The sequence below is a fragment of the Neopelma chrysocephalum genome, unplaced genomic scaffold, assembly GCF_003984885.1.
Source record: "Neopelma chrysocephalum unplaced genomic scaffold, ASM398488v2 Primary Assembly neopelma1_129, whole genome shotgun sequence".
Taxonomy (NCBI): domain Eukaryota; kingdom Metazoa; phylum Chordata; class Aves; order Passeriformes; family Pipridae; genus Neopelma; species Neopelma chrysocephalum.
In genome coordinates this window covers 716326-738270 of record NW_020897791.1, presented here as the reverse complement: position 1 = coordinate 738270, position 21945 = coordinate 716326, and the positions used below count along the sequence as shown (strand labels likewise).

Genomic DNA, 21945 nt, shown 5'->3' with positions numbered 1-21945 from the left:
ACGACAGTGGAGAGGTTGTCAGGGCAGTGTTCCCAAATTTCTGCTTTCCCCAGTGCAATGCTGAGCTGAACATGGCTCAAAAAAAGCAACATCTGCTAAAAGATCCAAGTTTGACCTGCCCACAGGGCAGCCAGAGCAGACATCCCAAGGTCACTCCTGCTCCCAGCCCTCAGATCTGAACTGAGCCAGAAAAACAGGTTTCATTTCTTCCTCTTCCATAAGGAAAAGTCTCAGCTTCCAACTCCTTCCATGTGACACGTTCAACAGGCAACACAAGTCTGACTTCTCATGACTTTGCTCGCAGAGTTTCAGTTCTGAAACTCTGTTTCACCAGCTGAACAATCCAAGTTCCCAGCAAGTCAGCTCCTCCAATTCCTAATTTAACTGCAAGGTAGCACTTCCTTCAAGGCTTGTTCTTTATCCTTTCCACCAACACTGCAAGCATGTGCAAAGTGGTACAAATTCAGTGGGAATTTTGCACCCAGCTGAATATTTCCAGCTAGGCAGAGTGGGCTGGCAAATACCACAGTTTCCATGTTGGGAGCATTTCCTCCTGTCTGAGGAAAGCTGGTGAGAAGCAGAACAGCTTTGGTTTCTGCTTTCCTTGACAAGGAGAAAGCTGGCGAGGCAGAAATGGGACACCTGGAAGGGCGGAGCTGTGTCCCAAGGGAGCCAGGATCCCACACAGGCCGACCTGGCAGGTGTCCCTTTCCCAGGGAGAACCTGCAGATGAGTCCTTGTCACCCACTCAGAGCCAACTGGACGTGGATGATGGGAGCTCTGTGGAGTGACATGTTAGTCCAGACCCTGAGAAAACTCTGGAGCCACCAACATCAGAAGGAGGTGGAGCTGTTGGAGGGAGTCCAGAGGAGGCCACGGAGATGCTCCAAGGGCTGGAGCCCCTCTGCTCTGGAGCCAGGCTGGGAGAGCTGGGGGGGTTCACCTGGAGAAGAGAAGGCTCCAGGGAGACCTGAAAGCCCCTTCCAGGGCCTAAAGGGGCTCCAAGAGAGCTGTAGAGGGACCTGGGACAAGGGATGAAGTGACAGGACAAGGGGTAATGGTTTCCCACTGGCAGAGGGCAAGGTTGGATGGGATTTTAGGAAGAAATTCTTCCCTGTTAGGGTGGGGAGGCCTTGGCACAGGTTGCCCAGAGAAACTGTGGCTACCCCTGGATCCCTGGAAGTGTTCCAGGCCAGGTTGGACAGGGCTTGGAGCAACCCTTGGGATAGTGGAAGGTGTCCCTGCCCATGGCAGGGGATTGGAATGAGATGATCCTTAAGGTCCCTTCCAACCCAAACCATTCCGTGGTTTAAGCATCCAGAGACAGATGTGAACAGACAGAACAGGACATGTCCCTTCCAACTCCTTGAATATGGCACAAAGGGGAGGAACTTCAGCCACACTCCCGTGATCTCCTGTGGAACATCTCCCTGGGCCTTTTCCACAGACAGGGAACTGCACTAGAAGGACCATCAGCCTGATCTAAATGGACACATTTGATTTCCCTGAGTGCCTGGTGCTGTTTGAGAAGGCTCTTCTCAGTGATCCCCAGGGACAGAACAAGAGCCAAGTGTCCCCTGAGCCACTTGGAGCCGCAAAAGGCTGAAAGTTCTTCCTGTTCCAATGGGATTTGGGCCAATGGCAGCCCCAGCAGGGCTGAAGTAGCTCAGCTGGGAGAGCGTTAGACTGAAGATCTAAAGGTCCCTGGTTCAATCCCGGGCTTCAGCAGGCTTTTCCTGCCCTTTTGGGTGCCCAGGGCTGGCATTCCAATACAACAGAGACATGGACAGGTGGAAGGGAGGCCAGCAAAGGGCCAGGAGGAGGATGAAGGGGCTGGAGCATCTCTGCCCTGAGGAGGGGATGAGAGAGCTGGGACTGGTTGCCCTGAGAGGTGAAGTTCCCATTCTTTGCCATATTTCAAAGCCACCTGGATGTGATCCTGGACAACTGGCTGGAGGTGTTCCTGCCTGAGCAGGGGTTTGATCTCCATGAGGTCCCTTCTGACCTCAACCCGTCTGAGTCTGTGAAACAGGGACATTGTTTTTAATTCAAAGGCATCAGCAAAAATAGTGATAGAAAGGGGTATTATTTTCTTCCTTCAACTGTTTTTTCCCAGCCCTGTGTCCTGGACTGCCCTGAGAAGAGGTAGGAAGGTCGACCTACAGGTATTTGGCTGTGCAGGAAATCAAACCTCTTATTTGGCACAAGAAAAAACACCTTATCAAAAGAGTTCATTTTAGTCTGAATCACAACTGATCTTGAAACAAGCTCTCTCCCTAAAAAGTGCTTTTTTCCAGGCTGTCCTGGTGTGTCTGCCTGTTCATCACAGGGAAAGGGATCCGCATTTCAGGGCTGAAGTAGCTCAGCTGGGAGAGCGTTAGACTGAAGATCTAAAGGTCCCTGGTTCAATCCCAGGCTTCAGCAGCGTTTTGGGAGTTGGACTTGATGATTCACCCCTGGAGGTGTCCAAGGAATGACTGGACATGGCACTCAGTGCTCTGAGCTGGCTGGCAAGGTGATGATGGGTCAAAGCTTGGACTCGATGACCTTGGAGGTCCTTTCCAACCTAAATGAGTCAATGACATCCTTGTGGGTCCCTTCCAGCTCGGGATATTCTCCAATTCCACGATCTTTGATGAATCTTAGTGCCCTTTCCTGAACCTTCCCACTCTTACCTTTTTAAAATTAAAGTATTCAATGTGCAGATACCCCAAAGAGTTCTAAACTGAGTAACTGTGCTTTGTCTTTGCTTCTCTGACCCTTTCTGACTAATTCCTGATCCATGGAGACTTCAGGCAAACAGCAGAGACAAAACAAAATGTGAGTTACTAGTTTTCAAAATAAAAAAAATGAGAAGCACAGCTTTGACTCCCAGTTTCTCGAGGTCACCATCCAATCTCTTCCCCATAGCAGGGCAGAGGCTCTTCTTTCTGCCCTTCATTCTGGTGCTGCTCTGGACATCAAATTTTCAGATCCTGCAGCACTTCCAGGAGATGAATTCCCTGCTCAGGATGTGAATAATGAGTCAACAACATCATCACCTGCTTGAGCCTTGAAGAGACACCATGTCCTGATGGGAAAACGCCTCTGTCAAGAGCCACCACCCAAAGATAACACCACAAATGGAACAGCTGCTCACCCAGGAGGGACCTTTGCAGACCTGATGCCCTCAGGCAGCATCTTCTGGCCCAAGGATGCACCAGCTAAATTAGCCTTTTACTCCTGACTGCCTTTGCCTGGGTCTAAATTAGGCCTCCCAGCCCCCAAATTGGATCAAAGTAGGTCAGAACTCCCTTCATGGCCCGTGTGCAGGATTCAATTATCTCCCATTTCGTCTGTCTTGGGCCTCATTTTGCCCTGGAAACGGATCTCGGGCAGTTGTAAAATGACATCCTGGGGATTGCCCTCAGGTTTCAGAGGAGTTTGCACACCCAGGCTGGGAAAACTCCTGTTTGTGGGCTCTGACCTCATCAACCCACCCCTGGAATGAGGCTGGAGCCCGAGGGCAGGAGGAAATGCCAGCCCAGAGACACTGAGCCTGAGGCAGAGAGCAGCAGGATGGCACAGGGAGCAGCAGGGTGGCACAGGGAGCAGCAAGGTGGCACAGGGAGCAGGAGAGTGACAGAGGGAGCAGCAGGGTGGCACAGGGAGCAGGAGAGTGGCAGAGGGAGCAGCAGGGTGGCACAGGGAGCAGCAGGATGGCACAGGAAGAAGCAGGATGACACAGGGAGCAGCAGGGTGGCACAGGGAGAAGCAGGGTGGCACAGGGAGCAGGAGAGTGGCACAGGGAGCAGCAGGATGGCACAGGGAGCAGCAGGATGGCACAGGGAGCAGGAGAGTGGTACAGGGAGCAGCAGGGTGTCACAGAGAGAAGCAGGGTGGCACAGGGAGAAGCAGGATGGCACAGGGAGCAGGAGAGTGGCAGAGGGAGCAGCAGGATGGGTCAGGGAGCAGCAGGATGGCACAGGCTCAGTGTTCCAGCAGCTCTGCTGAACAGTGTTCTGACCTGGTTCCACAGCCCTGGTTTAACAGGTGTGCTGGAAATGGGAATAAGGGCAGTGCTGGGGCTTGTTTGATGCTCAGTGCCCATCCACAGTGTTTAAATGTGCCAACCTGTGTCCTCCAGACAATGCCCAGGCACAGTTCAGGGCATACTAGGGCCAGGAACTATTCCTGGGAGGTGTTTTGGACATAATAGATCTATTTATGAAGAAAGGCTGGGAGAGCTGGGACTGTTCAACCTGGAGAAGAGAAGGCTCCAGGGAGACCCTAAGTTCTCTTTTCCAGTGCCTAAAGGGGCTCCAGGAGAGCTGGAGAGGGACTTTGAACAAGGACATGGAGTGTCAAGACAAGGGGGAATGGCTTCCCATTGGCAGAGGGCAGGATTAGATGGGATATTGGGAAGAAACTTTTCCCTGTGAGGGTGGTGAGGTCCTGGCACAGGTTGCCCAGAGAAGCTGTGGCTGCCCCATCGCTGGAAGTGTCCAAGGCCAGGTTGGACAGGACTTGGAGCAACCTGGGCTAGTGGGAGGTGTCCCTGCCCATGGCAGAGGTGTGATTTTTATGGTCCCTTCCAACCCGAACAATTCTGTAAATTTATGATTCTGTGATTTCTGTTCAGTCAGAGAAGGGAAGAGGTTTTAGCACAGACATACCCTACCAGATGTTTTCGTGGGCTTGGTCGCCTCTAAAAGTCCAGCGTAAGGAGGCAACCGCAACGAAATTCCTTTGGAGCCAGATCCAGCCGTGGGAAAGCAGAGGAAAGGGCCCCACAGGTGTCAGTCAGGCCCCATGTTCACACTGCAGGACATAAAGAAACCCCCCGAGACATCACAGAGGGGACAGGAGCCCCTTATTTCCCTCCTCCTCCTCCCAACGACCTGGTCCCCTCCTGGTTGAAACAGCTCTGACTCAACCCGAAAGCTGCCAAAAGCTGCCGAGTTTCCCTGAATTTGGCTCAGAGAAGAGTTAAACCTGCCCCCAAGAAGGGTTAAACCTACCCCGAAGAAGGGTTAAACCTACCCCGAAGAAGGGTTAAACCTGCCCTAAGGAAGGGTTAAAGCTGCCCCGTGCTCCCGGGGAGCTGCGAGGGCAGGAGCGGGATGAATAACTGCGCCGTGGGCGGCAGGAGCGGGGGCGGTCGCCTCGGCAGCGCCTCGCCAGCCCCCAGCACACACTCAGCTCCCTCCTCTCACCCTCTTCGTGTCCCCATATCCATCAATCAGCTCCTGGCAGATCCCAAGAACCACCTTTTCCCGAGTCCCCCACAAACACAGCGCTGCCAGTGCCCTTCAATTCGGATTTTATTCCTTTTATTCCTTTTATTCTAGTGGTTTCTGCCTTTTTTCTCTGAATTTTTTTCAGTCCTGATTTGCTGCTGCTGCCCTTCTCCCCCATCCCTGTGAGCACCTCTCTCCACCTTTCCCACCAGGAGTGCCGGCAGGGATTGATCCACACACAGGGATCGATCCACACACAGGGATCGATCCACACACAGGGATCGATCCACACACATCCCCCCTGACCACACAGCACCGGCGCTGTGTCTCACTGCCGAGGAGACAAAGGAGAAAGATCAGACAGATAAAAGGATGGGAATCTCTCAGCAGGAGCTTAAAATTCTTTTCTACAGGAAAAATAAAACAAACAAAAACAAACCAAAACAAACCAAAACAAACAAACCAACCAAAAAAACCCAACAAAAAACCCACAAAAAACCCACAAGCAAAACCCACAAAACAAACAAACCCCCCAAAAAACAAAATAAAACACCAAAAAACCCCAACCCAACCTAACCCAATCAAACAAAAAAACGCCTCAAAACAATCCTCCCCCAAAACTCGAAAAACAATAACAACAAAAAAAAGTAGAACAACAACAACAACAAAAAAAAAAGAACAACAAAAAAAAACCAAAACCAAGCCAACAAACAAAAAAGAGGAACAAAAAAAAAAATAAGCCCCAAACCAAAATACACATCCCCAAACAACCAAATACACACACACACACAAAAAAAAAACCCCAAAGCCCAGGAAATTTAGATTTTAGGGGTTTTTTTCTGTCACAATTTTCATTCCCATGGAGTGTTTTTGCTGTTGCTTTCTTTTTTATAGGATCATGGAATGGTTTAGGTTGGAAGGGACTTGAAATATCCCCTAATTCCAGCCCCTCTGCCATGGGCAGGGACACCTTCCACTAGGCCAGACTGCTCAAACTCATTTTAATACATGGACTAGTCTGCTTTGTCCCTCGCTCTGCCAACGTCTGGCACGAGGAGAAGGCAATTTTTATCCTCATGTCTCAGTTTCAACCCTCAGAAAATCGGGAAAAGTCCTCTGGAATCCTTTGGAAAGCACTCTGGGATCTCACAGCCAGAGTTCTTATGTGGCAGAGGTGGAGGCAGCAGCACAGGCAGACAACAAAAGACTTTGCCAGCCCTGAAGATTAATTTCCTAAATTACATGGCAGCTACAAGATGAGGGAAAGAAAGGATTATTATTTGCATGCCCTGGGAGCAATAATCCTACCGTAACTACTCCAGGCTTAAAGATATTAAACTGGGTTTGTGCTGCAGTGCAGAGCTCTCGGAGGTGGAGCAGCACCGTACCAGGAACAGAGAGCTCCTGTGGGGCTGTAAAGGTGACAAACACTTTAGTGCAGAGCCCAGAGTGGTATGAAAACCACCCATACCAGCATTAAGAGATCATAGAATCATAGAATCATTGAATCAGATGGGTTGGAAGGGACCTCTGAGATCATCAAGTCCAACCCTTGAACCAATATCGCCGTGGTTCCCAGCCCATGGGACTGATGCCACATCCAGTCTCACCTTAAACGCCTCCAGAGAGGGAGAATTCACCACTTCCCTGGGCAGCCCATTCCAATGCCTGATTACCCTCTCTGGAAAGAATTTCTTCCCAATATCCAACTTAACCTCCCCTGGCACAGCTTGAGACTGAGCCCTCTTGTCCTACTGCTGGTTCCTGGGAGAAGATCCCAACCCACCCCAGCTCCCTCCTCCTGTCAGGGAGTTGCAGAGAGTGAGGAGGTCTCCCCTGAGCCTCCTCCTCTCCAGGCTGAGCCTCCCCAGCTCCCTCAGCCTCTCCTCATGGGAATTGTGCTCCAGACCCTTCCCCAGCCTCGTTGCTCTTCTCTGCACCTGCTCCAGCCCCTCCATGTCCTTCCTGAACTGAGGGCCCAGAGCTGGACACAGCACTCGAGGTGAGGCCTCACCAGTGCTGAGTACAGGGGAAGAATCACTTCCCTGGACCTGTTGGCCACACTCTTCCTGATCCAGGCCAGGATCCATTGGCCTTCTTGCCCACCTGGGCACACTCTGGCTCCTGTTCAGCTTCCTGTCCATCCAAACTCCCAGGTCCCTCTCTGCCTGGCTGCTCTCCAACCACTCTGTCCCAGCCCGTGGAGCTGCTGAGGGTTGTTGTGGCCAAAGTGCAGGACCCGGCACTTGGCCTGGTTGAACCTCATCCCATTGGAATCAGCCCAACTCTCCAGCTTGTCCAGGTCCCTCTGCAGAGCCCTCCTGCCCTCCAGCAGATCAACACTCCTCCCCAACTTGGTGTCCTCTGCAAATGTATCCCACAGTCCTTCCATCAGTGGGACACAGGAGCTGCCACCCACATGATCTTTTATGTCCCTTCCCACCCAGGCCATTCCATGATTCTATGACTCATTCTATATGAGAATCAGGGCAGTTCTTCCTTTGAGGTCATCCAAAAAAACCCCTGGAAAATTTTGAGTTAGGATTTATCTCACTGTCTAAACTGTGCCTTAAAATGGAGTATGGACATGTGCCACAAAAAAAAATCATAAAAAATAAGTAAAAAGGAAAAAGACAAAAATTCCTCTTTCAGATGAATCAACTGTCCAAGATTTGCTCTGAGCACCAAATGCTAAAACTGGAGAATAACAAAAGACTTTTTTGGGTTCTGCTTAGTTCCTCAGAGGTACTAAAGTAAAAAACAGCCAAAATACCTCAGAAGGGTCATGGGTTTAGGGTGTGTGGTTGATTAATTAAATGCAATTTAGGTTGTTATTTGGGCTGTTAACTTTTAAGGCAACGGGCTCTCCTTCCCCTTGGGTTTGAACAGCAAAGCCTGGTTTTATTTGTGACTTCAGGGGGCTGATGGAGGAAAAAGAAGAGAACATGAAGCTCTGCTCGTTCCATGTGGAAGGAGGCTATTTAAATATGCAAATTGTGCTCAGAAAAGCAGAGAGAAGTAGGACTTTGGAGCTTCCTGCTGTCATTTCTGAGATCTGGAGGGTTTTATTCCCCTGCCCAGGGTGGGATTTAGGATGGAGAAAGAGTTAAAACATCTCTGTCAGGTTTAGGGAGCACCCAGGAGGGAAGAGAGTTTGGAATTCCGTGCAGAAGGGTGGGTGGATTTCAGTTTTGTTCCCAACAGCCCAGAAAACACCCTTGGCAAAACTCTGCAAATTCAGGAAAGTAGCTCATACAAAAAGTATATATAATATGTGAGGTTTTAAACTACACTTAGATCATCATTTTAAGCTACTTGACTTGTGCCACACAGGTTGAAAACTTCTCTTTTGCTTTGGAAATTCAACTTTGTCTTATAATCCCTCATTCCAAGCAACTGGAAACTCTAAAGCAGAGTTTGCCCTGCTGAGTTTTGTTTCACTGGAAAAAAAACAAAAACAAAACCAAAACAGATCTGGGAATATTTCAAGTCCCAGGCAAGGAGCAAAAGGATCAAATTAAGAATTAAAAGACACTAGAAACAAATGGGAAAATGTCTTTATAACGAGCAATATCCCTGTCCATGGCCAGAAGATGCTGGACAGGTGTTTCCTCACGGAGGGATTTTGGTGGAGTCGGTTCCACGTTCCCATTTCTTTCCCCCTGACACGGGGAAACTCCTCGAGTCGCTTGGAATCGGTGCCTCTGCCTCCGGTATTTTCGTGCCAGGCGCGATCCGTGGGTGATTCTCTGCTCCAGTTTTCAAGCAGAAAGTTCTCACAAATTGACGGAGGAGGTTTTGGCACCTCCGCCGGAGGAGCGAGAGCGAAGGAGATGGAGGAGGAGGAAGAGAAGGAGAAGCGAAATGGGCTTTTAAACCCCATAAAATTAGCATTTTAAACGGCGGCAGCTTTTCCTTCCCTGCACCGACAGCAATTGCCTGCTGGTTTTAGTGTCACCCCATTCAGGATCCTGATGGGTGGCCAAACATTTTCTGGGTGTCCTGGTGCTCCAGGGAAGCTGCTTTTGCAGTTGAAACCTTGCAAAAGTCGAGTTCAGATTTTCCCCTGCCATGAAATCTCCCCAATCCTTGAGCCAATAATTAAAAAAAAAAAAAAAAGTCAGGACAAGAACACTTTTAAAATCACTGAGGGTGCGTTTTTTTTTTCAGCCCAAGGATTTTTAGGCCTCGAGGTCTCAGATCATCACCTCGAGTTTTAAACATTTAGCTGAAGTTTTTAAGTTAAGAGCTGTTTTTCTTGTGTGATTTTTTTGGGGTTTGTTTGTTTGTTTTGGGGTTTTTTTGGTGTGTTTTTGTTGTTGTTGTTGTTGTTTTGTTTTTTGGGGTTTTTTTTGGTTGGTTGGTTGGTCGGTTGGTCTGGTGGTTGTTTTTTTTCCCGGACTCTCAATATAGTCAGGAGAGGTAAAACTCAGTTCCTGTGCAATTGTAGTGCTTCCCTGGAGTAAGACCTGTTAGCTCAGGGCTTGGAGCTGATATAAAAAATATAAGTATAATGTAACAATGAAATATATTATATAAAACATAACAATAAAATATAATAATAGTATAATAATAAAATAGAAATATAGAAATATAGAAAATATAGAAATATAGCAAACTAATATAGAAATATAGAAAACTAAATATAGAAATATTTAGAAATATAGAAAATATAGAAAACTAAAATTATAAAATACAATATAAAAATAAAAATGTAAATATATAATATAATTATAAAATATAATATAAATATACTAGAAATGTTATTCCTGCCAGCCCTGTAAAGGTTCCTGTGTTGGTGGGTGATGGGAAAACAGTGACACAAGATGCTGGAGCCTGGAGCTGCACACCAGGACCTTCCCAAAGATGTCTTTCCAGAGGAGCAGGACCTGACAGCAAGGGAAAATATGTGCCTAGAAATGTGATTTTCCAGTTGCTGATACCTGGATTGGTGTCTGAGTAACCTGCTCTAGTGGGAGGTGTCCCTGCCCATCGCACAGGGGTTGGAACTGGGTGATCTTTAAGATCCCTTCCAACCCAAACGCTGATTCCATGATTCCAGGAATCAGGTGTCAGCATGACCTGTGAGAGCCTCAGCTGTGAGTGGTGCTGTGGGAAGGGAGCTGTGACCTCCCCAAGTGTCATTTTGGAGGAGATAAGACATAAACAAGATTTAAAAAAAAATTCAAATAAGGTGGAACATGTGAGGAGAAGGAGGCAAAACCCCCCAAACACCTGAGCACTCGCAAAAGTGCCTGTAACCATCAGCAACACAAATCCCTCTCCATCAATCCTCCAGCAGTGCTGAGGAATTTGTCCTATTCCAGGGCTGGCAGCTGTCGAGAGAAACAGTTAAAAGTTGGTCTCACACACTGTGGCAAATTTCAGCAGCATTTGGAAATGTGTGAGAGAGATTTCCCGAGGAATATGCAATGGATTCATTAATCCAAAGGAGCTAAACTTTCTGGGTGATCTGTTCCCTGCTGGATAACGTTGGTGAGGATGAAAACACACCTCCTTGAGCCCTTCTTGTCCCCTCAGCGAGCTCCCAGGTCAGGCTCAGTCCGGAAAGTTGCTCTCAAAACACAGCTGAAAGTCACAGGATCCCCAGTCCTGCTCTTACCTCCTCCAGGAACAGCTTTCCTTCCCTTCCAGGTGAACTTTTCCCTCCCTGCCTTTCCTGGTTGGCTCCCTCTGGAAGGTGGGAGCGCTCTGCCGGGCTGAGGGGGTGGGAAGTACAGACAACAAGCAAGGCAGGGCTCTGGGAATGTGTTTCCAGTTATCCCTATTCCCTGTTGGAGGGTTCTGCTGGCACTCCCAGGAGACAAGACATCCCTCTCCATGTCCAGTCACCTTTGCCAGCTGATTTTATTGTTGAGGGCGACAGGAAAACAAGAGAGAAGGGTTGGCAAATTAGACTAATTGTATTTTCCCCTCTCTACCACAGCTTTTCATGGAAGTTTATAGTTTAAATCATGGAGTTGTTTAGGTTGGAGAAGACCTTTAAGATCAGCAAATACATCCATTAATGTAAAAATACCTCAGTCTACCACCAAACCATGTCCCCAAGTGCCACATCCACATGGCTTTGAAATCCCTCCAGAGAGGGGGACTCCCCCACTGCCCTGGGTAGCTGGGCCAGGGCTGAGAAACCCTTTCAGTGAGGAAATTGTTCTTAATATCCAACCTGAGCCTCCTCTGGTGTGATTTGAGGCCGTTTCCTCTCATCCTATTCCTTGGTATTTGGGAGCAGAGCCCAAGTCCAACCTGGTTCCACTCTCCCATCAGGGAGTTGGAGAGAGCGAGAAGGTCCCCCTTGAGCCTCCTTTTTTCCAGGCTGAGCTGCCTCAGCTCCCCCAGCTGCTCCTGGTGCTCCACACCCTTCCCAGCTCCGTTCCCTTCCCTGGACACGCTCAAGCCTCTCAATGTCTTCCTTGTCGTGAAAGGCCTAAAACAGCCCCCAGAATTTGCATTTGAGTTGGATTTCAGCTGGATTTCTGTTGGATTTCAGTTGGATTTCAACTGGATTTCAGTTGGATTTCAGTTGCTGATCACTGCCCTGGTCCTGCCGGCCACACCATTCCTGATCTAAGATATAATGATTTAATAGTGGTTTAAACTTCCTGATAATGAAACTTTCCACAAGCACACTCAGAGCCTCCTGGAGCACCCAAATAACTGGGATTTGAGGGAATGTGGGTCTCTGTGTGGATACAGGAAAAGAGCAAAGAGGACCTTAAATCAATTCAACTTGTGGGAGGTGGATTTGGAGGCACTTCTGTCTTGTCTCTGCTTCGATGTGGTGGCCACTGCTCTTGCCAAAACGAGCAAGTTTCCACAACCAGAAACAGATCTCCCGAATCCCAGTGTTCCTTGTCCATTTAAAATGTTCTGTAGCAATGGTGACCCAGATTCTGGGTCTCTTACCTCATCTCCAATACATCATCCTCTTTCCTACACTGTTTCCTCATTATTTACCTCATCTCCCGGTGTTCTGGGATGATCTGTCCCCTTCTTTCTTACCACTCCCACCTCCCATTTCCGATCCACTCTGTGGTGAATTCACCTGCAAGTCACAGGAGTTTCTTAGGAACAGCTGAGTGACGCTGATCCCAGCTTTGTGAGGGCTGTGTTTTCCTGGAGAGCATGACTGTTCCCAACTCCTGCAAATAAAAGGAATTAGAGAAACAGAGGATTCGAGAGGTGTGTGAGTAATGCAGCACCATCCCTGGGGACACGTGCTGGGGGAACACACACAAACAAGCTGAGAACACAGAGAACACCGAGTGCTTCCATGGGAAGGGAGGGGAAGGGAAGGGGAATTGCTACAGCAAAGGGAAACTGAGGCACAGGGTTACAGTTTGCACAGCTCGTTCAGCTGGTTTGATGCAGAACCTAAACTAAGGCTCTTCCTGATTTGTTGTGGGTTTCACTGTCTGAATTAGGCAATAATGGCCAGTCTTCGTGAACGAAGATTTGGGGAAAGGTCTTTTACCTTTCCAGCCTGCGCAATGGATTTTTTTAGGTGAGACACAGCCTGCGCTGAACTGAGCCCACCCTTTAATCCTAAGGTTCATCTGCCGGGGCCAAGCAAGCTTGGACAATGGCAGTGAGGTCCTCAGGACGTAGGTTTGTTTAGAGTGACCTTCTCATAGATGGATGGCCTCACAGGGCTAACAGGCTCCATCTGCCCGGGGGGACTGGGATTCAAACCTGGGTTGCAGCGGTGAGAGTCCCGCATGCTAACAACTAGGCCACCAGGGGTCCCCGAATTAGGCAATAAAGCCTAACTTATTTGCATAATAGGAATTAGGCAATAAAGCCTAATTTATTTGCATAATAGGAAGATAAGGCTGTGGACTTCATCCTGGTAAAAGGACCAGGGAAAGGCAATGGAGCTGGGGAAGGGCCTGGAGAACAAATCCTATGAGGAGCGGCTGAGGGAGCTGGGAGGGCTCAGTCTGTAGAAGAGGAGGCTCGGAGGGGACCTTCTCACTTCCACAACTTCCTGACAAGAGGGGGAAGCCAAAAGGGGTTCAACACGTAACAGGATGAGAGGACACAGCCTCAAGTTGCACCAGAGGAGGTTTAGATTGGACATTAGGAGGAATTTCTTCACAGAAAGGGGGATTAGACATTGGAATGGGCTGCTCAGGGAGGTGGTGGAGTCATCATCCTTGGAGATGTTGAAGCAGAGCCTGGATGTGGCACTCGGTGCCATGGGCTGGGTGCCAAGGTGGGGTTGGGGCACGGGTTGGACTTGGCGATCTCAGGGGTCTTTTCCAACCTAATTGATTGTGGTTCTGTGCCCCAAACAATGTGTCCCAGTGACTTGGACCTTTCTCTCCATGACATTCAGAACTTGGCTCTTCCTCCCCTCATTACTCTTGTCCTAATTAACAAACAACAGTGAAGCTTGTCTTTCTCACAGCCAGACATGGGCTGGTGTTGGCTCTGCCTCATCTGTGGGTTGCCCTTGTTGCCTAAAATCAGAGAAATAATTCTCTGGACAGTTTTGAGTACAGAAAGGTAGAAAGCAGCACTTTAACTGTGGTGCCTTTGGTGCACAAACTGTATTGCACACACCCACAGTACAGGCCTTTACAATTTTTATAATACCATCTAATTACAATATCTAGGCATTACCTCATTGGTTACACCCAGCCCCAAAACCGTCTATCCCATTGTCCCACCCTCAGACACACCTCCCAAATTTCAGTCGGTGGTGGTAAAACAGCCACCCCTTCATCCCTGTCCTCCTCCTCCTAATCATCTCTGCCCTGCTTGCAACAGATTCAAGGCTCCTGAATAGTTTTGACTCGGTTATATCAAATGGTGTGATCCTGCTATGCCTTATTCTGAGTACATTTTCTCCAGATAAGCTGTTTTTCACCTTGCTCAAATCTCGGTCCATCGGAATTCTCGGCAAGGAACGTTAAACATTTTTGGAAATCTCGTACAGAGGCGCTAAAAGTGCCACGCTAAAAGAGCTAAACTAAAATTGTGTATGACACAGAGTTTAAGGCATCACCTTCGAGCCTGTTCCAGGGCCTCCTGACCGTGGTTGAGCACCGAAAGCCTCCTGATAACCCGAGGACTCTGTCACAGCGAGCTCCCTTCGCACCGAGCTGGCACCGCTCCCACCCACCGCCTTCCCCACCTCCGAAGGAGTCTGGAGCTCAGTGAGGGGAAGGAACATTCCATAGAAGGGAAGAGATCTCTGCCAGGCTCTGCAGAAATGGGACACACAGATGGTGCCTTAAATGAAAGCGGAAGTTTATTTGGGGGCCCTGCTCGTGACGTCGCACTGCAGATCCCGCAGCAGATGACAGACACCAGCACCTCAGAGAGGGTGAGGAGTTAATTTTGGGGCTCTTAGTTTGACTAAAAATAAGAAAAAAAAAAATCAAGGAAAAAGAGGAAAAACTTCACCTTGATAAATGTTTCAAGGATAGGAGTGTTTAAACCTCCTTTTATTTATTTGTGCGTGGGTCTGGTTTTTCCCACTCCCTGATCTTTATCACAGCTCTTTGTTGGCTGGTTGTTCAGCCAGGGTGGTTGGGCTGGTTGGCCATGTGGACACTGCTGATGGAAAAATATGAGGATTTCATTAGCTTGGCTTTTCCCTTCTCTAGATGTAAACTTTTGTCCTTGTCTTCTCCACATAGAATAGTTAGAAGGGATTTCTGGACATTTTCTAGTGCAACCCCCTGCTCTAGCAGGACCACTGAGGGCCAGTTGACCAGGACACATCCAGGTGGCTTCTTAAAATTTCGCAGAATGGAGACTCCACAACCTCTCAGGAGAGCCAGCCCCAGGTCTCTCATCCTCTCCTCATAAAAGAGATGCTCCAGTCCCTTCATCCCCTTGAGCTGGGCCAGTTCAGCCTTGAGAAGAGACACTGAGAGGGGACCTCACCCCTGTCTGTCTGCAGGGAGGGGGCAGAGGATGGACCAGGCTCTGCCTGGGGGGACTCAGCAATGGCACAAGAGGAACGAGCAGGAACTGATGCCCAGGAAGTTCCACCTGGACATGAGGAAGAACTTCTTTGCTGGGCAGTGACCCAGCACTGGAACAGGTTTCCCAGAGAGGGTGTGGAGTCTCCCTCACTGGGGATATTCCAGACCCATCTGGACACCATCCTGTGCCCTGTGCTCTGGGATGGCCATGAGTTTGGACTGGATGACTCCCTGTGGTCCCTTCCAACCTTTCCCATTCTATGATCACCTTCCTGGCCCTTTGCTGGCCTCTCTCCCACCTGTCCATGTCTCTGTTGTACTGGAATGCCAGCCCTGGGCACCCAAAAGGGCAGGAAAAGCCTGCTGAAGCCCGGGATTGAACCAGGGACCTTTAGATCTTCAGTCTAACGCTCTCCCAGCTGAGCTACTTCAGCCCTGTTGACTCTGCAATTGTAACAAAACCTGCTGACATATGATGATCTTTCAGCCTTTTTGGGTAGCCTTTAGTTCATTTTGGCTTGGGAGACAAAGAAGTTGTTTCAGGGAATGAGATACAGGCAGAATGGGATCAAAAGCACTGGCCCAAGGTGTCAGCCCAGCCTCCCTGTCAGTGTCTGTGACCTCCATGTATGACTTTAATAATATGACTCTGGAGGATAGAGCAGGGAAACACTTATTTTGATATTAGAGAAGCTCACAAATCAAGGAAAACAAGGAGATGGAGTTAAGTCTCTGCAGTTACAAAGCTGCAGAAGGGGAAGCAGAATGTGAAGTGACAAATGTGGTGGAGGATGAAGTGAAAGACAAATTCACTGTAGGGAAGGCTCAAGAGATGACTGGGAAGAGAGTAAAAGGGACAATCAAACACAGACTCCTCTCTCTGAGCTGGTGTTGAGGACCTTGCCTTGTCTCTTTCCTCAGACCATCTCTCTTTTTCGTGCTGTTCAGGGTTTCAGGCTGGTCTGACATATCCAAATATACACATTGGACAGGTCTAAAATACCCAAACCACTTCCCTGTAGCATGTCCTGATAAGAAGTAATAAATATAAGAAATAATAAATTGGGGCTCACTGCTGTTCCTGAAGGCCAAGGTCCATAACATTGGGAAGCAATTCTTTACTCAGAGAACTGGAACAGGCTTTCCAGAGAATCTGTGGCTGCCCCATCCCTGGAAGTGTTCAAGGCCAGGTTGGACAGGGTTGGAGCAACCTGGTCCAGTGGAAGGTGAGTGGGATGAAATGATCTTTGAGGTCCTTTCCAGCTCAAATCATCCTGGGCTTTTATGATAAAACACAGCTAAAATCTGGATTTAAACAGCAGCCTTGAGATGAGAGCCATAATGAGCATTAGCACGGAACAGACTTTCCTAACATCTTTTCACAGAGCCCACGGAAGGATCTGGAGTTTTCCATGGAGCCTGGCTAATCTCTGCACACCAATCTGTCTCTCTCCACCCAGGGAATAGGAGCCAGGCAGATTCATGCAGTGAGACGGGACAGGTTTGCCCAACCCACCAACTTATCCTGCAAATAATTCGCTCCCAGGGCGATCTCCCATCTTTCCCCAGCTCCAAATTCACGTCTTCCCAAAATACTTCTGTGAAATGCATGGTGAGTTTTCCATGTCTGTCAAAAATCTGGTAGAGAAAGGTGTCAAAAATATATTTAATCTGGGCTTGAATGTTCAGCTCAACTGCAGCAGATATTTCCTCCCAGGGATTTATTAGATAACAGTTCCTTGATATTTAGGGCTCCCAAACTAGGCTATGGAATATCCAGACAACAGAATCATACCCTAAGTGGGTTTTATTCCTGTAAAAACACTTCCATTCCTGAATCCCAGTGGTGATCCCACCCCTGGTCACTGAGGAACTGGTCACGTGTGTGAGGGTCACAACATCTTTGTGCTTCTCAGATGGGGACATTTTTGGCCAGCTGAGCAATGATACTCCTATTTAAGCTTATAAATTGCCTCCTACATATGACAGATCCAGCTCCTGAAAGCTCAGTGGTGCCAAGAGAAAGGTGTTGGGCTGAACAAATCCATCTCTCTCAGCCTTTCCTCACAGGAGAGGAGTTCCACTTTTCTAATAACCTTTGTGGCCTCCCCTGGACTTGCTCCAGAGTAGGCAACCCACCACAAAAGTGACTCAAGATGTTGAGAAGCTGTGGCTGCTCCATCCCTGGAAATGTCCAAGGCCAGGTTGGACAGGTCTTGGAGAAACCTGAGCTAGTGGAAGGTGTCCCTGCCCATGGCAGGGTGTTGGAAAGAGATGATCTTTAATGTCCAGGGCATCACTAAAGACCTTGGCCAAGAGACAACACAGCCCAAACCCAGATTCCTCTATTTTGTCTGGTGGAGATGCTGAAATGAGAGGAATCTTCAATTTTGCTCAGGGCTTTGGAGCCTGAAGACTGATTAGGTCTCAGCTGTGAAGAGGGAATGAGCAATCCTTGTTCTCTGTCCTATTGAATGTCTCTCTCATCTCCAGCAGGATCTCAAGATCCATAAGGAGAAGGTAGTTAGGAATTGGACCCAGTAAATATTTTCAAGAAATCTTACAATCTGCCCCCTGCAAAATCATTCCCCAAAAAAGGCTGGATGTTCAGAGCAGCTCTGCTCATATTTATTTACAGAAGGAGCAATTCAGTGACTACAGATCCTACAAGTCCAGCTTGGCTCAGCCTGTAGGGACTGAAAACTCTTCCTGGACTATTTTCCCACATTTGGATGCTGAAGGAAGGGAGAGAAAGGGTTGCAGAGCCAGATGATTTATCAGCTGATGATCATTGTGTGGCCCATCACAAGTGTTCCCTTGTACGTAAAGCTTTGCTTTGAAGGGTTATTAAAGCCTGGAGTGCAGTTTTGCTCCAGGCTTAGCTTTTCTTCAAAGACTCTTGTCTTTGAAGGCAAATCAAAATAGTCCAGCGTCTATTTTGAAACATCAATGCCTCTGATTCTGTGAAATGGTGTTGTTTTGTTCTTCTCTGAAGAGCTGGGAGCTCTTTAGTTCAGCAGCATTGGATATCAACAAATTCCTGGAAGGCCAGATGGGGACAGCAGCATGACAGGTAGCAAAGAACACAGGAGAAGACCCAGCAGGACATTTTTCACTGCAAACCCAGGAGTTTGGAAAAGGTTCCTGGGGTGAGATTCGTCTCACTTGATTTCTCGGAGGGTAAAAAGGCAAATCTTTAAATCTCACCTAAACATAGAATGGTTTGGGTCAGTAGGGACCTTCAGGATTATTTAATTCCAACCCTCTGCCATGGACAGGGGCACCTTCCACTAGCCCAGGTTGCTCAGTCACCAGACAGAGCCCACAGAAACATTGGTGCTGAGTTCCAAAATTGAATCTGCCTTCAAAATCCAAACCAAAAACTTCAGAAGTCGACTCTGGAGGTCTTTGTGTGACACCTGGGGCGTTGCCAACATGTTCTCTTGGCAACCTGGGCATCCGCTTTCCAGCAGCAAACCATAAATGCATCAAGATCAGTTTTGTTGGGAGTTCCAACTCCCTTCCTGCAGCCAGGACTTTAATTACCCAAGAAGTGCCAATAAGAAAAGTTATTTCCACTCCTGAGTTTAGCTCAAACTCTGGTGAAGTTCATGCCCAGAGGAGCCAGGTTATGTCTTCCCATATGTCTGGGGTTTTCCAGAACCCAGTGCAAAGATGGGCTGGGTCCTATCAAAAGTTCTTCTCCAAATCAAATCACAAGCAACAGCCCAGGTCACTTTGAGGTCTGCACGAATCTCATCCAACTCTTCCTGAGCTTTTTGGGGACGAGGGTCTCCGAATTGGGATTTAGGTCAATGTGGCTCCAAGGAGACAAAGCACATCAAAGGCTTCTCAAGGCCAGTGGTGCCACCTAATGGGAAAATTCCCAGGGAATGAGTTCCTCGGAAGTGAAAGCCCTTATCTGGAGTGTTGCTAGGTGACATCGAGATGGAAATCAGGATCTCTGACGTAAGTCCCTCTTTTCTGCGGCTTTACGACCATTCCTCCGTCAATCCAGTCCCTTTTTCCCCAGCATCCGAGCCACACGCACGGGATCGCCCTGGGAATTTCGGGCTATTTCCTGCTTAAATCCCTTCTCAGCAATGCCCTGAAGCTGCCAAAGGGATTTTGTCCTTCTTGACGCTCGGTGTGCAGAGGAAATGATCCCAGATTTTTGGATTATGAACAGCCAGGCAGAAAACAAGGGGAATGAAGGAGTGCCATGGGAGAGATAGGAATCTGTGGGTTTTATCCTTAGTTACAGGTTTTGGAAATGAGGGGTGATACGGGCTCTGCATTGCAACCTCCCCACGCTGCTGCAGCTCAGATCCCTCTGGAATCACACTGTGGCTCTGCAAAAAAAAGGGATAATATCTCAAAAGTTCCCACATGGCAACTCCCTGCAGCCCCTCCAAATCATAAATAATCATGAGAGTGGGCAGGAATGAGCTAGGAAGCCTGTCCTGGTCTCAAGGGATTAATATATTCCCTGACTGTGTTGTCTTCCCAACATCTACACCTGTTTTTCCCTGACAGTCACTCACCACCATACCCCTGTTACCTTTATTTTTCAGGAATGTGTTACAGAGTTAGAGCAGGGTCTGGGTCATTCTCAGGTCTCATCTCACCTCTACCATCAATAAATCCTAAGTTTTAAGCTGTCTCAGTCAGGCTTTCATTATTTCCATTTCTTTGAAGAGGTATTTCCAAGATTCTGTCAATTTTTCCTGGGATTAAGGTGTTTGTAAGGGCTCACAAGAACAAAATTATGTAATGTGGTGTCAAAGCTTTGTTTCTGCTGTTCTTAGGGCCAGGGCCCAAGTGAAGGTAGGGGAGGATTTAATCCTTCTTTCAGTCAAAACACCACCATTAGAGGCAAGAAGGAACCCCACAAAACCCCTGTGGGTCGAAGAAGGGATCAACATTTAGGGCAAAGGGGACAAACCTTCAATTAAACAGGATGGAATCATTAATTCCAGCAAGGAGCCGAGCTCTGCTGCTGCTGAGGACTCTACAGCTGTAGCTGGTGTTGTTCTAAGCCCCCAGCGTTGCTGGGCAGAGGTGATGAGGCACCAGTGATTGTCCTCAGAACTCAGAGAGTCATAAACCATGGAATGGTTTGGGTTGGGAGGGACATTAAACATCACCTCATTCCAACCCCCTGCCCTGGGCAGGGACACCTTCCACTAGCCCAGGTTGCTCTAAGCCCAGTCCAATCTGGCCCTGGACACTTCCAGGGATGGGGCAGCCACAGCTTCTCTGGGCAACCTGTGCCAGGGCCTCCCCACCCTCCCAGGGAAGAATTCCTTCCCAATATCCCACCTAACATCCCTCTGTCAATTTAAAACCATTCCCCTTCATCATGTCACTCCAGGTCCTTGTCCAAAGTCCCTCTCCAGCTCTCCTGGAGCCCCTTTAGGCACTAGAAGGGGCTCCAAGGTCTCCTTGGAACCTTTTTTTTTTTCTGGGCTGAACAAATCCCTCTCTCAGCCTTTCCTCACAGGAGAGGAGTTCCATCTCTCTAATAATCTTCGTGGCCTCCCCTGGACTTGCTGCAGAGTAGACAACCCCCCACACCAGTGACTCAACATCACCACCACTTTAGAGGGCAGTCCAGGACACAGGACTGGGAATAAACAGCTGAAAGAACTAAAGAAAAACCCCTTTCTAACAGTATTTTTGCTGATGCCTTTGAATTAAAAACAATGTCTCTGTTTCACAGACTCAGACGGGTTGAGGTCAGAAGGGACCTCATGGAGATCAAACCCCTGCTCAGGCAGGAACACCTCCAGCCAGTTGTCCAGGATCACATCCAGGTGGCTTTGAAATATGGCAAAGAATGGGAACTTCACCTCTCAGGGCAACCAGTCTCAGCTCTCTCATCCCCTCCTCACAGGAGAGATGCTCCAGCCCCTTCATCCTCCTCCCGGCCCTTTGCTGGCCTCTCTCCCACCTGTCCATGTCTCTGTTGTACTGGAATGCCAGCCCTGGGCACCCAAAAGGGCAGGAAAAGCCTGCTGAAGCCCGGGATTGAACCAGGGACCTTTAGATCTTCAGTCTAACGCTCTCCCAGCTGAGCTACTTCAGTCCTGCTGGGGCTGCCATTGGCACAAACCCCATTGGAACAGGAAGAGCTTTCAGCCTTTTGCGGCTCCAACTGGCTCAGGGGACACTTGGCTCTTGTTCTGTCCCTGGGTACCACTGAGAAGAGCCTTCTCAAACAGCACCAGGCACTCAGGGAAATCAAATGTGTCCATTTAGATCAGGCTGATGGTCCTTCTAGTGCAGTTCCCTGTCTGTGGAAAAGGCCCAGGGAGATGTTCCACAGGAGATCACGGGAGTGTGGCTGAAGTTCCTCCCCTTTGTGCCATATTCAAGGAGTTGGAAGGGACATGTCCTGTTCTGTCTGTTCACATCTGTCTCTGGATGCTTAAACCACGGAATGGTTTGGGTTGGAAGGGACCTTAAGGATCATCTCATTCCAAATGCCCTGCCATGGGCAGAGGCATCTTCCACTAGACCTTTAGATCTTCAGTCTAACGCTCTCCCAGATGAGCTACTTCAGCCCTGCTGGGGCTGAACCTTGCATAAAACCTTTCAGACTTTTGCTGTTCCAAGTGGCTTCCCCTCCAGGCAGATCTTCACAGAATCACAGAATGGTTTGGGTTGAAAAGGACCTGAAAGATCATCTTGTTCCATGGGCAGGGACACCGTCCACTAGACCAGGTTGCTCAAAGTAACTTTTCTTTTCATATCCCTCATCCCAA

At 48.6% G+C, this 21945-nt stretch overlaps 1 long non-coding RNA gene and 4 other non-coding genes across 5 annotated transcripts; 3 read left to right on the top strand and 2 right to left on the bottom strand.

The window, feature by feature from the left end:
• The first annotated feature begins 1655 nt into the window (after positions 1–1655).
• Positions 1656–1728, top strand: TRNAF-GAA. The gene has a single exon. It is a non-coding gene; the product is annotated as a tRNA-Phe (tRNA).
• A 623-nt stretch (positions 1729–2351) lies between these two features.
• TRNAF-GAA lies at positions 2352–2424 on the top strand. Its single transcript has one exon. It is a non-coding gene; the product is annotated as a tRNA-Phe (tRNA).
• Positions 2425–14410: 11986 nt separating this feature from the next.
• Positions 14411–19835, top strand: LOC113974969. Its single transcript, XR_003536718.1, has 3 exons — positions 14411–14571; positions 16564–16790; positions 17817–19835. It is a non-coding gene; the product is annotated as an uncharacterized LOC113974969 (long non-coding RNA).
• On the bottom strand, positions 15540–15612 carry TRNAF-GAA. Its single transcript has one exon. It is a non-coding gene; the product is annotated as a tRNA-Phe (tRNA).
• A 1358-nt stretch (positions 19836–21193) lies between the features above and the next one.
• On the bottom strand, positions 21194–21266 carry TRNAF-GAA. Its single transcript has one exon. It is a non-coding gene; the product is annotated as a tRNA-Phe (tRNA).
• Between the last annotated feature and the right edge of the window lie 679 nt (positions 21267–21945).